The sequence below is a fragment of the Schistocerca nitens genome, chromosome 2, assembly GCF_023898315.1.
Source record: "Schistocerca nitens isolate TAMUIC-IGC-003100 chromosome 2, iqSchNite1.1, whole genome shotgun sequence".
Classification (NCBI taxonomy): Eukaryota; Metazoa; Arthropoda; class Insecta; order Orthoptera; family Acrididae; genus Schistocerca; species Schistocerca nitens.
This window is the reverse complement of record NC_064615.1, coordinates 992,437,683-992,454,849: the sequence shown is the minus strand read 5'-3', so window position 1 is coordinate 992,454,849 and position 17,167 is coordinate 992,437,683. Positions and strand designations below refer to the sequence as shown.

Here is a 17,167-nt window from a genome sequence, read left to right as displayed (position 1 = left end):
TTGGGCAGATCAAAATTAAAGAATTAGACCTAGATCCGGAATCGTACTCTAGAACTCGAGTGCACTAAAACGACTGCATCAACTCAGCAACACAACTACACGGCGCTATGGAGGTACCAAAAAACAGTGAATTCAAAATAAAACCCTAAACAGTCAATATCGCAAATAGAATTCTATCGATTACTAGTTTCGGCTTGTTTACAAATCACGTTCAGGTCGTAACAAAGTACATTAATTAATGTACAACTGCAATTGTCCACATATGTAAACTGTCTCCGTCAGTGTGCATTACATACACTGAAGCGACAAAAGTCATGAGATACTTCCTAATATCGTGTCGGACCCCCTTTTGCACGGGACAGTGCAGTAAGTCTACGTCGCATGGACTCAACAAGTCGTTGGAAGTCCCCTGCAGATATACTAAGCCCTGCTGTCTCTAGAGCCGCCCATAATTGCGAAGGTGTTCCCAGTGCTGGATTTTGTGGACGGACTGACCTCCCCATTATGTACCATAAATGTTCGATGGGATTCATGTTGGGCGATCTGCGTGGATAATCATTCGCTCGAACTGTGCAGAATGGTTCAAACCAATCACCAACAACTGTGGTCGGTTCAGTTGCACCAGAAGACCCCGTCCATTCCATGTAAACACAGCCCTACCATTATGGAGCCAGCACCAACTTGAACAGTACTTTGTTGATAACTTGGGTCCATGGCTTCGTAGGGTCTGCGCCACACACTGATTCTACCAACAGGTCTTACCAACAAAATCGTGACTCATCTAATCAGGCCTTGGTTCTCCAGTTCTCTACCGTCCAACCGATATGATCACGAGCCGAGGAGAGGAGCTGCAGGCGTTGTTGTGCTGTTAGCAGAGGCACTCGCGTCGGTCGTACGGTGCCATAGCCAATTAATGCCAAATTTCGCCGCACTGTCGTAACGGATACGTTCGTCGTACGTCCCATATTGATTTCTGCGGTTATTTCTTGCAGTGTTGCTTGTCTGTCAGCATTGACAACTCAACGCAAAAGGCGCTGCTCTCGGCATTAAGTGAAGGCCGTCGGTCACTGCATTGTCCGCGGTGAGAGATAATGCCTGAAGCGCTCGGCACGCTCTTGACAAATTAGATCTCGGACTAGTGAATTCTCTAACGATTTCCGAAACAGAATGTGCCATGCGTCTCTAGCTTCAACCACCATTCCGCGATGAAGTCGTGTAAATTCCGTCGTGCGGCCATAATGACGTCGGAAACCTTTTCACAGGAATTACCTGAGTATACATGACGGCCTAGGCAATGCACTGCCCTTTTATACCCTGTGTACGCGATATTACCGCCATTCGTATACGTGCACATTGCTACCCCAAGACTTTAATCACCACAATGTGTACTTGCTATCTTGGCTATTAACAGTTTTTCTAAAAATAAGCCGTGCGGGGTAGCCGCCCAGTCTGGTGCGCCTTGTCACGGTCCGCGCGGCTTCCCCGTCGGACGTTCGAGTCCTCCCTCGGGGGCGTGTGTGTGTGTGTGTGTGTGTGTGTGTGTGTGTGTGTGTGTGTGTGCGCGCGCGCGCGTGTGTGTGTGTGTGTGTCGTCCTTAGCGTAAGTTAGTTTAAGTTAGGTTAAATAATGTGTAAGCTTAGGGACCGATAACCTCAGCAGTTTGGTCCCGTAAGCCCTTACCACAAATTTCCAGGCCGGCCAGGACTGCAAGACTATCACTGCAAAAATGTACGTCAGGCTCTGTAATACTATAAAGTGCCGTATCATACCGAAAACTACCATAAATCGAGTGCATCTGAACTGTGACACCTATCGCAAACAAGCAGAATGTAATATCACTTGCCCTTAAAACTTACGTTGCTGGTTTATTCCCGGTATCAAATGGATACTGTTAAAACGTCTGCGCAACATATATGAATAATCCACGACACGTCCGAAAAGAATCCGTCTGTGCTAGGGATGTAGTGACATTCTAAACATACAGGGCGCTATACGGACACACGCACGATGTCCCGAGAACACGTGACCAGGCCGGCAATGTATGTTGACAACACAAAATCTGTTCTGCGCATGTGAATGCTCACTCCAGAGATTTTACTCTATGCATAATGGCAGCCGTTAATGCTAACATTGCTGGTGTCGTGCCTTCAAAGCGTAATAATGTGCCGCCATTATGCGGACAATTCAATCTTCCATAAAGTATAAAACTAAGCTCTCACTTTCTGTGAAAGAAAAGTGATAACTCTGATTTGCATTATCTAACGCAATTTAAGGTGATTTTTCAGCTTAGAAATGCCCATACTCGCAACAGCCTTTGGCCTGAACTTAACTGACGAAAGAAAAGTCACTCATCGACATACTCGTTGTCCAGAATTAATGATAGAAAGTAATTAAATCCAAGGTAAGAATAATTTTCCTATTCCCACTTACAGCGCTCTCTCGACTTAGTACTGATATTTAAAGGTAAACTAAAAGTCCATTGCCGGCCGAAGTGGTCGAGCGGTTCTAGGCGCTACAGTCTGGAACCGCGCGACTGTTACGGTCGCAGGTTCGAATCCTGCCTCGGGCATGGATGTGTGTGATGTCCTTAGGCTAGTTAGGTTTAAGTAGTTCTAAGTTCTAGGGGACTGATGACCTCAAAAGTTAAGTCCCATTGTGCTCAGAGCCATTTGAACCATTTTTGAACAAATTTCCAAAATTCTTTTGAAACTGCAGCTTCAACACAACAGATCGTTTACCTCCAAATCTGACTCTGTTAAACAATAACATGAAGATTGAGCCGTGTCACGGCTCAGCTCAGCTCATTTGATTTACCCGCGAGATTATTCACTTTTTTCGCCACAGCGATAGGGGGCGTGATCGCTGACCGCTGTTGGCGCTGGTGCGCGAAGCAACAGTTTTGGAGGACGGCTCGGTCGGGACATGGCGAGAGGACCAGTCAGTCAGTCTCGGCGAGTCTGGTCAGTCGGTTAGTCGCTCGGTCTGGAAGTCGGTGCAGTGAGGCGACGGAGTCAGTCAGAAGGCAGACACTCGCATGTGTCTGCGGTTGGACGAGTTGGCAGTCAGCAGCAGGCAGGTCCGCACGGTGCAAGTACGCGCCGGGGCCGTGGTCGACGCAGACGGAAGGCCGTTGGTCGATCGGTGGGCTGGTCGTCGGATGGGGACAGGACGGAAGCGGCTGGGAGTCAACTGGTGCCTGTCGTCGAGGACTGCGATAAGATGGCTGTTTGCGAGCATGTGGGGAGGATGGAATGCTCGCTTGCTTAGCGTGGTTCTCCATGACCAGCTGTTGTTTGTTGGGCCTAGCACTCGAGTGTAACAGGAAACTGTATAGGTATGCTTCTGGTCACCTGGCTGAGGCCGAAATTTTCAGATACTTTATTATATTTCATGATCATTACCTTATTATGCGATTGGTACTTGTAGCCAACATTTTGTGATTTGAAACACTTCAGAGAATATCATCGTGTGCAAGGTGTCTATTGTGAATAATTCGTAATTTGTTTCATAGTGTTTGGCACGGTATCGACTGTCATCGATCATTTAATGAAAGTTTTGTCCAAATCATTATTACATTACATCTTGTTAACCTTGGTGCGTTTAAATTGCAAATTCCCTAATTCTACTAATGCTGCTTGGGATATAGATCTTAAGCTGTGTTGTGTATGCACTTAAAAGGACTGTTGTGTGAGAGAAGCACACTTGAGTGCGTAATCTTTTTCAGTTCCATTGTTACGAAGTGACCATTATTTATACTGCGTCATTTGTTGGATTTTGCTAGTGAGTGGAACTTTAATTTGAGTGATTCTGTTTTAGGGAATGTTTTTTTGTGGCAGCATTTGAGAATCAGTTGTTACAAGAAGTTGCTAGCTCTGAATTGCCACCTCGTTAATCCATCATTTATTGACAGATGCGTCTGTCTGTAGCAAGTAAGAGGCAGCAACTGTAGCTTGTTAGTACAAAGACTGTTATGCAGAAATTTGAATGGGAAAAAAGGGGCAGTCATCTTTTATTATAAAGTTGTTTTATAGTATGTTGGAAGATCATTCGTTTGACCTGTGTTTATTCTGTATCAATCAAATTTAGGTATCACACAGCTGGAAAGAATGACTGTTGATCTCGTAATAGACTGTTTGTGTGAAATAATTCGTGTAATTTTGTGAGTGATGTGTTAAATTGTTTATCTGTAAGTTGTTTTGAATATCTGCATTTTTGGTTCAAAATGGTTCAAATGGCTCATGGGACTCAACATCTTAGGTCATAAGTCCCCTAGAACTTAGAACTACTTACACCTAACTAACCTAAGGACATCACACACACCCATGCCCGAGGCAGGATTCGAACCTGCGACCGTAGCAGTCCCGCGGTTCCGGACTGCAGCGCCAGAACCGCTAGACCTGCATTTTTGGTGTTTGCACCTTATGTTGAACCAAAACATTATTCTTGAGGTCTTGATGACTGCACATGATATATGATATACCTTTTACTAACAGTACCTTTATGTGATGTTTCAGAGTGGGACTGCATGTTCTTCTGGAGAATGTAAAAAAAAAAATTTTCTAGTGCTAAAATTTCCCTTAAAGTGTTAATTGTATTAACTTGGATGTATGACCAATTATTTTTAAATAATAAATACAAGGCTTGGACCAAATAAATGTGCCTACACCTTCGCCATCCTAGCTCTGCTACCGTCAGTACATTACAAAGATACTTCTAAAAATTGTGATTACAATGTTGCCAAATTACCGCTCTTTGACATCCATTTGCAGTTCAAAATAAGCATGGGATGAAATTTTATTACAGATATTTTCGTATTGTTAATAACTAAGGAAAACTGTTTTGTGGTGAGTGTGTGTGTGTGTGTGTGTGTGTGTGTGTGTGTGTGTGTGTGTGTGTGTGTGTGTGCGGAAAGTGTGGTTCACCGTGTGTATGACCTTGTAATAATATACAGTATATTTACTAGTGAGCGTTTAATCGAAATTGGTCAGTAGAGACGAAGAAGACAGTTTATTCAAAGAACAGGCTGCTTCGGGGAAGCCGTATCGTTTTTTAAAAGTGTGTTAAGTGTCTTTTTTATATGCAAAAGAAGAGACTATCTCTGGTGGCAGACTTGCGTACGAGGCGGTTTATGGTTAGGCGACCCTGTCGCTCATAACGCGACCCAGAGAGCAGTAGCGCCTCGATTAAAGCGCGTAATTCGGTTTCGACGAGATTAAGATCTGTTTCATTAGCGCGCAGCGTCGCACGTAGCGGCAGATTTATGCACCGGCGGTTGTTTGGCGTTAATTAAACACATCTGCTCCGCCCCAAGCGCCGCCTATGTGGTACGGCGCGCGCTCAGTCCAACAGCCAGGAGGTAAAGGAAAAACGACTCGCCTGCAGTCGTGGGGCACGCATTCCTATATAGCTGCAAGCGTCGAGCTGCAGAAATCCCCAGTTTAGTACCTCGTTACTGCAGATCCCTTCTAACTCCGTATGGCATGCCCGTTTCGAATGACTTCAATACCAAAAGCCTTGTAAAGCAACATCGTGAGAGCTGAATTACGTTTTTTACACGTATATCCTAAATAGACAACGTTTGACAAGCCGTTTTATTACACTTGCCGACATAGACAGGGATACTACTTTCCTTTTGCATCGTAAAAATGGTCATAACACCCTGTTAACTTTTTATTCGACAGACGCCTGATTGCACTGGCAACTTAACAGGTTGAGAAAATATGGGCATAAAATTTTTATAGAGTTTAAAACATATTTCAGTAAGTTTAATGGGATGTCACCCTTACATCACGTATTACGTTCATTTTACTACCCTTATAAGCTTCCCCTGCCTATTCGCATTAGCGCGTTTTTCACCACTGCTAGAATCATTTTTCGAGCTCTTTTATACCTTTTTTAGGGTTCCGAACCTCAGACTCGGGTACGAAATCCGCATAGGATCACTTTGTTGTCTGTCTGTGTGTACAATTGTTGAAAACTTCTTTCTCAGGGACGGATAGACGTATGAACTTGAAATTTACCCCACATACTAACGTCTACAGTCCCTTGGCGACGCAAAAAGTAAAGCCTCTAAGTCAATGAAATCAAAAGATACGGGCATCTATGTCACATATTGTGACAATGTCAGACTCGCTCGTCAAAACCGATATGGTGCTTCCCATTGACCTGATATCATGAAATTTGCCAAGAAGCAAGGTTTCACGGCACAGCTAAAGGAAAAAATCCCTGAAATTTTTAATTTGTGATTATATCGGCGGAACAAAATTTTTTGTCATTTATTGTCCTGCTTCAAATTTAAAACATGCACGAAAGTTTTTGGAATTCTCGGCAGCGATACCTTGCCAGTATCGATGTCGATAACAGGCAAATATGGTAAAAATTCTCCATTCCTGGGATCGATGAATCGTACAGAACACTTACAGCGCGAGTCAATTTTTTATTACATTTGCTTGACCTAATTATAATGTTGCTTACCTATTATAGAACTAATTTAGGCTCAAACTACAAATACAGATCCATGTAATGAGGTAGAATACGGCGCTGCGGTCGGCAACGTCGACGTACGACAACAAACGTCTGGTGCAGTTGTTAGATGAGTTATCGCTGCCACAGTGCCAGGTTGTCCAGATTTAAGTGAGTCTGAACGTGGTGTTACGGTCGGCGCACGAACGTTGGGACGCGGTGTCTCTGAGGTAGTGATGACGAGCGTACCGTGAATATTAGGAATCCGGTATAGCATTAAATCTCCGGCATCGCTACGGGTGGGAAAAAAAGATCTTGCAAGAACAACGTCAACGACGACTGAAGAGAAACATTCAACGTGACAGATGTGCAACCTTTCAGCAAACTGCTACAGACTTCAAAGCTGCGTCATCAAGAAGTGTCAGCGGGCGAACCACTAAACGAAACATCATCGGTATGGGTTTTCGGAGCCGAAGGCCCTCTCGTGTAACCTTGACGACTGCACGACACAAAGCTTCACGCTTCGCTTGGGCCCGTCAACACCGACAATGGACTGTTGATCACTGGAAACATGTTGCCTGGTCGGACGAGTCTCGTTTCAGATTGTATCGTGCGGATGGATTTGTACGGGTGAAGAGACAGCCTCATGAATCCATGGAACCTGCATGTCAGCAGGGACTGTTCAAGCTGGTGGGGGCTCTGTAATGGTGTGGAGCGTGTGCAGTTGGAGTGATATGGGACCCCTGATACGTTTAGACATGTCTCTGACAGGTGACACGTACGTAAGCATCCTGTCTCATCACCTCCATCCATTCTTGTAAATTTTGCTTTCCGACGGACCCGGGCAATTCCAGCACGACAATGCGACACCCCACACGTCCAGACTTTTACAGAGTGGCTCCAGGAACACTCTTCTGTGTTTAGACATGAACACTATTGAGCATATCTGGAATGCCTTGAACAGCACGTTCAGGAGAGATCTCCACCCCCTCGTTCTCTTATGGATTTATGGAAAGCCCTGCAGGATTCATGGTGTCAGTTCCCTTCAGCACTACTTCAGACATTAGTCGAATCCATGCCACGTCATGTTACAGCACTTCTTCGTGCTCGCCCGGGCCCTACGCAATATTGGGCAAGTGTACCAGTTTCTTTGGTTCTTCAGTGTATTTCCCAATTATTGTAATTTTAAAACTACGATAGCAGCTTGTCCATAGCAAATATCTTATGACAAGTGAATTTTTTACTAAAAATAAGAATGAACTACGGTCATAAAACTGAACTTTAAGACGAAAATAAAGTCACATACATTATTGTCACTCTTTTCCTCCTTATTCTTAGCCGCTCTTTGACTGTGTTCTAATCAACCTTTACAATTGCGAAGAGCTAACTGTTAAGATTATTGAGCCCTAAAACTCGTTCTTCTACAACGAAGTTTTTTCTTTATACTCGTCCAGAAATAGGAACGGCATTCTTTGTTACCGATGCGTCCTGTCCGAGATACGCTACGAAAACCACTTTCAATGCCTTGTATATCACCGTCACAAATATTCCGCTGACAAATTCCCTTTTTATACTTCTTCATAAAGAGGGATTACCATGCGTTGCTATTGCTTCCACTGTGATATCGGGAAGCGAATCCAAGCGCCATTTCTCTTTGTCATTGGAAAACAAAATGGTCGAAGCGGAGAACGGTACGGGGCAGAGTAATATTCATTATACAGCAGACGATGCTGTGTTCCTTCGATCTGAGATTAACATGTTTCGTTAATATGCATCTCCTCGCTATCCCTTCTCTGAACAGTTAGGAATGGCTGTAAGTACAAGGGTAATTTTCTCTCTTTCTCTGTATTCCTTGCTTGCATCCCTCCGTCACTCTCTTATCTCTCTCTCTCTCTCTCTCTCTCTCTCACACACACACACACACAACGAGCGTTTCTCATTTCTCTCTCCGCCTCTTTCCTGCCTTCCACCACCAAATTCCCCTCCACCCCCCCCCTTCCCCAACCAATTGTCGCCTTTACTTCCTACCTCTTGTCATTCAGGTAGCAACCGATGCTTCCACCATCCCCTCCCCCACCCCAACGTCTCTCGCTCTCCCTCTGTGTGTGTGTGTGTGTGTGTGTGTGTGTGTGACGCTCGAGCGCATGTATAGTAGCTCTCGCTCGTTAAATAGGGTTTAGCACAAAGAGAAACAATCTAGCACAGTGCCAACGTATGTTTTGGTATCTTAAATATTTGTACTATCAAATAACAACCATAAGCAGTGAGTTGTTCGTTTGGCGTATAGCGTTTCCCTCCACGTTTAACATTTAGAGTTTACACCGTGAATGGACTTTTATGGTTCAAATGGCTCTGAGCACTATGGGACTTAACTGCCGAGGTCATCAGTCCCCTAGAACTTAGAACTACTTAAACCTAACTAGCCTAAGGACATCACACACATCCATGCCCGAGGCAGGATTCGAACCTGCGATCGTAGCGGTCGCCCGGCTCCAGACTGTAGCGGCTAGAACCGCTCGACCACTTCGGCCGGCAATGGACTTTTAGTTTACCTTTAAATATCAGTACTAAGTTGAAGAGCGCTGTAAGTGGGAATAGGAAAATTATTCTTACCTTGGATTTAATTACTTTCTATCATTAATTCTGGACAACGAGTATGTCGATGAGTGACTTTTCTTTCGTCAGTTAAGTTCAGGCCAAAGGCTGTTGCGAGTATGGGCATTTCTAAGCTGAAAAATCACCTTAAATTGCGTTAGATAATGCAAATCAGAGTTATCACTTTTCTTTCACAGAAAGTGAGAGCTTAGTTTTATACTTTATGGAAGATTGAATTGTCCGCATAATGGCGGCACATTATTACGCTTTGAACGCACGACACCAGCGATGTTAGCATTAACGGCTGGTATTATGCATAGAGTAAAATCTCTGGAGTGAGCATTCACATGCGCAGAACAGATTTTGTGTTGTCAACATACATTGCCGGCCTGGTCACGTGCTCTCGGCACATCGTGCGTGTGTCCGTATAGCGCCCTGTATGTTTAGAATGTCACTACATCCCTAGCACAGACGAATTCTTTTCGTACGTGTCGTGGATTATTCATATATGTTGCGCAGACGTTTTAACAGTATCCATTTGATACCGGGAATAAACCAGCAACGTAAGTTTTAAGGGCAAGTGATATTACATTCTGCTTGTTTGCGATAGGTGTCACAGTTCAGATGCACTCGATTTTCGGTATGATACGGCACTTTATATTATTACAGAGCCTGACGTACATTTTTGCAGTGATAGTCTTGCAAAACGACTTGACAGTACGCTAGTACTTTTGCAAGTGTCCGAAAAACACCGAATTTGCCACACATTAGCTATTATACCCCTGCTAATTCGTCCTTTTTTCTGCTATTTCTGCGTATTTATTTTCTAGTTTTTGCGACCTAAAGCACAATTTTTCTTACTGGTGACACTTTGAAGTATTAATTTAACGCATTTTACGTACTTGCTCCCAGTTTATTAAATAAATAGTAGATTGAATAATCTATATACATAATCGACAAGTCAGTGATAAATGCATGGAGAATAGTATTTGCTGAAACAACTAACCATTCCCTTTCCTGTTCGACTAGCAAATTTACGAGAGGAAGCGATTGTTTGTAAGCTTTTGTACGAGCCGTAATATCTATTATATAGTCATAAAATCGTAAAAAATAGGTCTACAGAATCAAGCCTTAATTATAATGCGTCTCAAAATTTTTAAACATATACAGTGTCTCTTACTAATATGATAACTATAATTAGAGCTACATGATATGTACCCATGAAAAGTTACTATCCCTCCTTTCACATATTTTTCTTTGCATCCCTAGCAACAACAGTAATTCACCATCGTTATTACACTATCAACAAACGGTGAAACACACCAAAAACTCTTGATATTATAAACTTCAAACGCTGCAGAAAGCACACACGCGCAGCGAAGTCCCGAAAACACGTGACAATCCTGGTTTAAAGCTGACAACATGCCCAGAACGCAATGCTCTCTCCAGAGATATTTACTCTATCCTATTACGCTAAGAATCTAGAAAAGCTTTCATATCTGATACGAAGGAGGATGCTAATATTATTTAAATGAATACAAGGAGAACATTTAACACAAATATTCGGAGTATTTTGTAAATTACAGATCTTGACACAGCAGTTCCTATACAATGCGACTAGCTTCGATCACAGATAGAGCAAGAGTAATCATTGTACACTCTTACAGGAAAGAAGACAACAGATTATACATTAAAAATACTGCTACATAGAGGTTAACGTGAACTGAATATTCCACGCATAATTAATGTCCTTTAGTTCACTAAAAATCGCTTTTTACACTTTTCTCTATTATATGTGAACAAAGAACCGCATTCATTTATTTTGTTTTGTCTTTTGGTTGGTTCCACTTTTAATGTTATTTAGTATAGGCACGATTTAGCCGTAAAATAGAACTCTACAGTGCCGACAATACGTTCTGCATGTCCAGAATGAATACCACGCACACTACACAAATCTCCAACGAAGGAACAGCAGGCTGATTTATGGGTATTATGTTACCGGATTGAGTGCAGCAAACCTTATTTATTTGCTACCGGAATAATAAATCCCAACATAGAGACTCAGTGATAGATAGCACGTCCGCAGGATCCGACAAATGAATTACAACCTCGCTTTTTCCGTCGAGCAGGCTTTAGCTGAAGATGGCAGCAAGCAGTTGTTATGGCAGACGACACCAGAATCGTTAACGAAAAGTATTCATTCCTAACTTAATATTATCCGAGGGTACAAATGTTGGAACACGTGAGGCAATACTAACCTTGCGACTTATCTTAGAAGAAAGATTAAGAAAACGCAAACCTACGTTTCTAGCATTTGTAGACTTAGAGAAAGCTTTTGACAACGTTAACTGGAATACTCTCTTTCAAATTCTGAAGGTGGCAGGGGTAAAATACAGGGAGCGAAAGGCTATTTACAATTTGTACAGAAACCAGATGGCAGTTATAAGAGTCGAGGGGCATGAAAGGGAAGCAGTGGTTGGGAAGGGAGTGAGACAGGGTTGTAGCCTCTCCCCGATGTTATTCAATCTGTATATTGAGCAAGCAGTAAAGGAAACAAACGAAAAATTCGGAGTAGGTATTAAAATTCATGGAGAAGAAGTAAAAACTTTGAGGTTCGCCGATGACATTGTAATTCTGTCAGAGACAGCAAAGGACTTGGAAGAGCAGTTGAATGGAATGGACAGTGTCTTGAAAGGAGGATATAAGATGAACATCAACAAAAGCAAAACGAGAATAATGGAATGTAGTCAAATTAAATCGGATGATGCTGAGGGGATTAGATTAGGAAATGAGACACTTAAAGTAGTAACGGAGTTTTGCTATTTAGGGAGCAAAATAACTGATGATGGTCGAAGTAGAGAGGATATAAAATGTAGACTGGCAATGGCAAGGAAATCGTTTCTGAAGAAGAGAAATTTGTTAACATCGAGTATAGAGTTAAGTGTCAGGAAGTCGTTTCTGAAAGTATTTGTATGGAGTGTAGCCATGTATGGAAGTGAAACATGGACGATAACCAGTTTGGACAAGAAGAGAATAGAAGCTTTCGAAATGTGGTGCTACAGAAGAATGCTGAAGATAAGGTAGGTAGATCACGTAACTAATGAGGAGGTATTGAATAGGATTGGGGAGAAGAGAAGTTTGTGGCACAACTTGACTAGAAGAAGGGATCGGTTGGTAGGACATGTTTTGAGGCATCAAGGGATCACAAATTTAGCATTGGAGGGCAGCGTGGAGGGTAAAAATCGTAGAGGGAGACCAAGAGATGAATACACTAAGCAGATTCAGAAGGATGTAGGTAGCAGTAGGTACTGGGAGATGAAGAAGCTTGCACAGGATAGAGTAGCATGGAGAACTGCATGAAACCAGTCTCAGGACTGAAGACCACAACAACAACAACAACAACTCACAAAGAGAGCTCAGAATGTGCGCACGTCTTTATTGATCGAACCCCAACGTGCTCTGTAGTCTAGAGGTCAGGTGACGTAGGACGTAGGGAAACACCATTTTGATCTTGAATTCTTCATGACGTCACACTGAACTCTGCAGCGACACAGCAGTGTGTTGTCTAGCCGAAAGTACTGGCCTTGGGGAGGTGCTGTAGTGTCGACTATGTACGTCTGTAGGGGACGACAGAAGATGAAGCAGAGCCACGAGTCATCCTGTTCTTTCATTACCTACCCGCAGATATCACAACATATACACTGTGACGCAGCTAAGGCAGGATATCACAAATATATCCAGGCTGAATAAATACACCGAGGTGCGCCTTTCGCTACGTAGCGGACAATATGGCGAATTTCCTGAAGTCTGCAAGTTACCTACAACACCGCCTTTGTTTTTTCTAATGAAACTACACACTTTTTCTGTGCCATTTTAAAGAATCTTCTAGGAGAACTTCAGCGACGTAACATATACGGGACTTGATCGAATAGTATCGCACTAGCGTAGCGCTCGCTGCTTCGCCCGTGTAAATTGTACGGCCTACAAACAATTTTTTTGTTTTATTTAATAAAATTTTTTTGTTGTTCGCAAATTGCAACACCTTCTAAGCTTTTCGCGCTAATTAAGGCCATGGTCTTTTCCGAATATACTTCTGACTAAAAAAGTATTTCTGGTAGCTTTAGTCCAAAGTTTTTGTTGATCATGCCTTTTGCGTTCTTGTGGAGATCGTTCCATAGGAATTTTCATCCGCTGACAAATATTTCCTTATATCCATCCGAGAAGTAAAACACCAATTTTTTTCATAACTTTAGCTTTAAAATTTTTTTAATGTAAAGAAATAATTTCTTAAAAATTTTCATCCTCTGTTGCACTCCATTAGGGACTGAATTTACACACACAGTGAAACACGAATTTTTTTATTTCTAACCGAGCAGTCAAATACCATTTGTCATAGATTCTTCAGCAATTCTTTAGTAATTATTTATTTTGAAAAAAGAACTTTCACCCACTATTTTACTCCCTTAGTAGTTGAAGTTTCAAAAAGGCTGAAACTTTTTTTTTTTTACTGAGAAACCAAATTTTCCTAGTTCCAGCTTCAGAATGTCTTTAATAGTGAGATAATTTTAATTTTCAAAAGCCTTTCATCCACTATTTCATCAGCTTAGGAGTGGAATTTCGGACAATACCTTACGACGTCTACAGTATAAGATCCACATCCTCTCCAAATTTCAGGTTTCTATCCTTAGCGGTTTGGGCCGGGCGGTGATGAGTCAGTGAATCAATCTGACCCTATTTCACCCCCTTAGGGGTTGAATTTCCAAAAACAATGAAACACGTATTTTTCTCGTCTCTAACCGAGAAGCCAAACACCAATTTTCAAAGATGTATCTTTAAAAATTCTCTCTCAATGAAATATTGTCATAAAACGTTTCATTCCCCATCTCACTCCCTTAGGGGTTGAATTAAAGAAAAATTGACACCTGCATTTTTATTCCTAACATAGAAGCCAAATGCAAACTGTCATAGATTTAGTTTCAAAAACGTTTGCACAATGAAATATTTCGATAAAAACTGTTTCACCCCAAAGGGGATGAATTTCCAAAAAACAGTGAAATACGCATTTTTTTAATTTACAACTGAGCAGCCAAACTTAAATTTTCATAGTGGCTTTAAAAATGCTTTCATAATAAAATAGTTTCAAAAAATGTTTCCTCCTATTTCACCCCTTTATGGGTTCAGTTTTAAAAAACACACACACGTATATTTTTATTTGTAATCGAGGAGTTAAACACCAGTGTTCACAGACGCAGCTTTAAAAATACTTTAGCAATCCTTCGATAAAGAAATGTTTTCAAAAAAACGCTTGCATTCACTATTTCACCCTCACAGAGTTAATTTTGCGAACATGCTGAAACACGGGTTTCTTTATTTCTGACCGATAAACGAAATACCAATTTCCGTAGGTCTAGCTTCAAAATTGCCTCAACAGCGGCATTTTTCAGAGAAGCCCCTTAAAGATGGAATTTCGAAAAAATCCTTTCTTAACCCTTTAGTGACCAGTGGGAACTATAGATCCCACTTATTTGTTTTCGCTGTAAGTTCAGTGGTAATCCATGTTCTCACTTCTAACTTGTGCTACCATCTCTGTTAGAGTGTGCTAACTATGTGTAGATTGTCAACAGTTGGGCGAAAGCTGTTGTATTTCTACCTTGTGAGTCAATCAATGCAGAAGCGCAGTTCCTGCGTGAAAACTAGCCACTGTTTCGACCGCTACACCGTTTTTTGGATAGTGTGCTTTCCTTTTACGTGTGAAGTGACTTGTGCTGTATTTATCTACTTTTATATTTATGAGGGAGACAGTATTCGTGTATATTTGCTGGATTTGACTGAAAATTACATAAATATTACAAGGTAAGTTAGTGGAAGCAGAAGTGAAGTATTCTGCCCACTGACTGTGGCAGAGTGTAATAAAATAATGGGAGAAGTGGATAGTTGTGATCAGCTGTGTGAACGGTATGCTGTAGGCCGTCAGTCATGGAAGTGGTGGCACAAACTGTTTTTCTTTCTTGTGGATTTGGCAGTTGTCAATTCCTACGTTATTTGGAAGCTACGGAAGACAGAAGCAGACCAGCTAACATTTAGATTGTTCTTGGCAAGGCAGCTTATCTCTGACTTCTCAGGTAGTAAGAGAAGAGGAAGGCCTGTTCATTTTCAAACAACAAAAAGAGTTGTGTCTCGAGTACCAGATGAAGTTTGTCTGAAGAAAGTGGGAACTCCTTTCCCTACAAAAGGTACAACAAACAGAAGATGCCGCCAATGTAGCACCAAGAACAAAGAAAAGAGAACAAAGATAATGTGTAGCAACTGTCGTGTACCTTTGTGTGTAGCACCATGCTTCTCTGAGTTCCATAGTACATCACCTTAGTGATCTCAAAGGACAGTATGAACTAATACAAATATAAATGTAATGTTTAACATGTTTTTGTTCTAAAAAATAAGGGAAATTTATTTTTTTTAAATTAGCAAGTGAAGTTACTCCAGAGTTCGGTGAGAACAATAGTTCCCACTAATTCTTTTATACTCGTAGGCTAAACTCTCACTTTCAAGATTTAAACTATGATTTTATGAACGGTTTCTTAGCCCAATAAAGTGTTCATAAAAAGTCTACAACTTCCGGAAATAATTTGGTCACTAAAGGGTTAAGCGACGCCTACAGTATAAGACAACATCCAGACATCAACTTTTTATCCCTAGCGTTTTGGGCTGGGCGATGCAAATCACTGTCCCGCCGTCAGGAGAAGTTCCACAAACGTGTGCCCTATTATACAAAATGTCAACAATCAGGTGCGGCTCGTGTGTGTATCATCAAGGTTGTCATACCTAGGGCTCAAAATGTTCAGCATTGCTGCACGCAATAAAGTGATTCTGGAGAAACAATACTCCATGTTGAATTACTACTGGAGTTAACGGCAGCGCAGGCCCTTATTTTAGCCATTCCATGCCTTCGGAAGTCGTCGGTGTTTCCTAACAGACCTCTTGTTTTAATTTTCGCCACAGATAAAAGTACAGAAGTGTTAAGTTTGGTGAGTGTGCAGACCATTTTGCGTTTCTGAATGACCGTTGCAATGCTCTCTAAACGTTTACTTAAGACGGCCTTTCATTACTGATTGCCTTATGCCCAGTGGGATGCCTCCCAGTAGATACGGCAGCAGAATATCTTAAGAACTCGAGACACTTAAGTATAGTTTGGTTCACTTCAATGAAACAGGGACCAAAGTTACGGATCTTGAAAAACATGCATCCATTTCTTTGAATCAGCGCGGGTTCTGACTACCAGTGCATGTTGCGAAGATTGACTTACCCACGGTTTGTAATCGCCAACGGCCTTGCCGCAGTGGTAACACAGGTTCCCGTCAGATCACCGAAGTTAAGCGCTGTCGGGCCAGGCTAGCACTTGGATGGGTGACCATCCGGTCTGCCGAGCGCTGTTGGCAAGCGGGATGCACTCAGCCCTTGGGAGGCAAACTGAGGAGCGACGTGACTGAGAAGTAGCGGCTCCGGTCTCGTAAACTGACATACGGCTGGGAGAGCGGTGTGCTGACCACATGCCCCTCCATCCCCGCATCCAGTGACGCCTATGGGCTGAGGAATACACGGCGGCCGGTTGGTACCGTTGGGCCTTCGAAGGCCTGTTCGGACAGAATTTAGTTTATGGTCTGTAATCGATGCTTCTTCCTTAAAGGAAATTTTGCACAGATATGCTGCGCCGCTTTTTAACTTTTAGTAGATAACATTCCGAGAACTGTAAGCAATTTTGGTAATCATTGCCATGAAGCTGTAGAAGCAGGGCAATATAAAGAGGATGAAATTCAATGGAATGCAGTTTCGCAGAACACTCGTTTGGTTAATCCCACTGGTTCTTCCGAGATGTCTTTTAGAGACATCTGCATTGCGTGTTATTTCTGCTAAAATGTTAAGTTTCCATTTCATTCACAGTTGCACTTCTTTTTCCTTGGAATAATTTGTTCTGCACACTTCCAGTTTCCAGAACTTTTTTATATTGTTGGCAAAGACAGATTGGGAGCGTTTGGCACGATCTTACTACTGTTCAGCAAACAACCGTACGGCTGCACTAATAGTTTCGCGAAGTTCGACGTAAGCGACGTTC

General features: G+C 42.2%; 1 pseudogene; it reads left to right on the top strand.

Moving 5' to 3' along the window:
* Positions 1 to 16,375: 16,375 nt before the first annotated feature.
* LOC126238604 (5S ribosomal RNA) lies at positions 16,376 to 16,493 on the top strand (annotated as a pseudogene).
* The last annotated feature ends 674 nt before the right edge of the window (positions 16,494 to 17,167 follow it).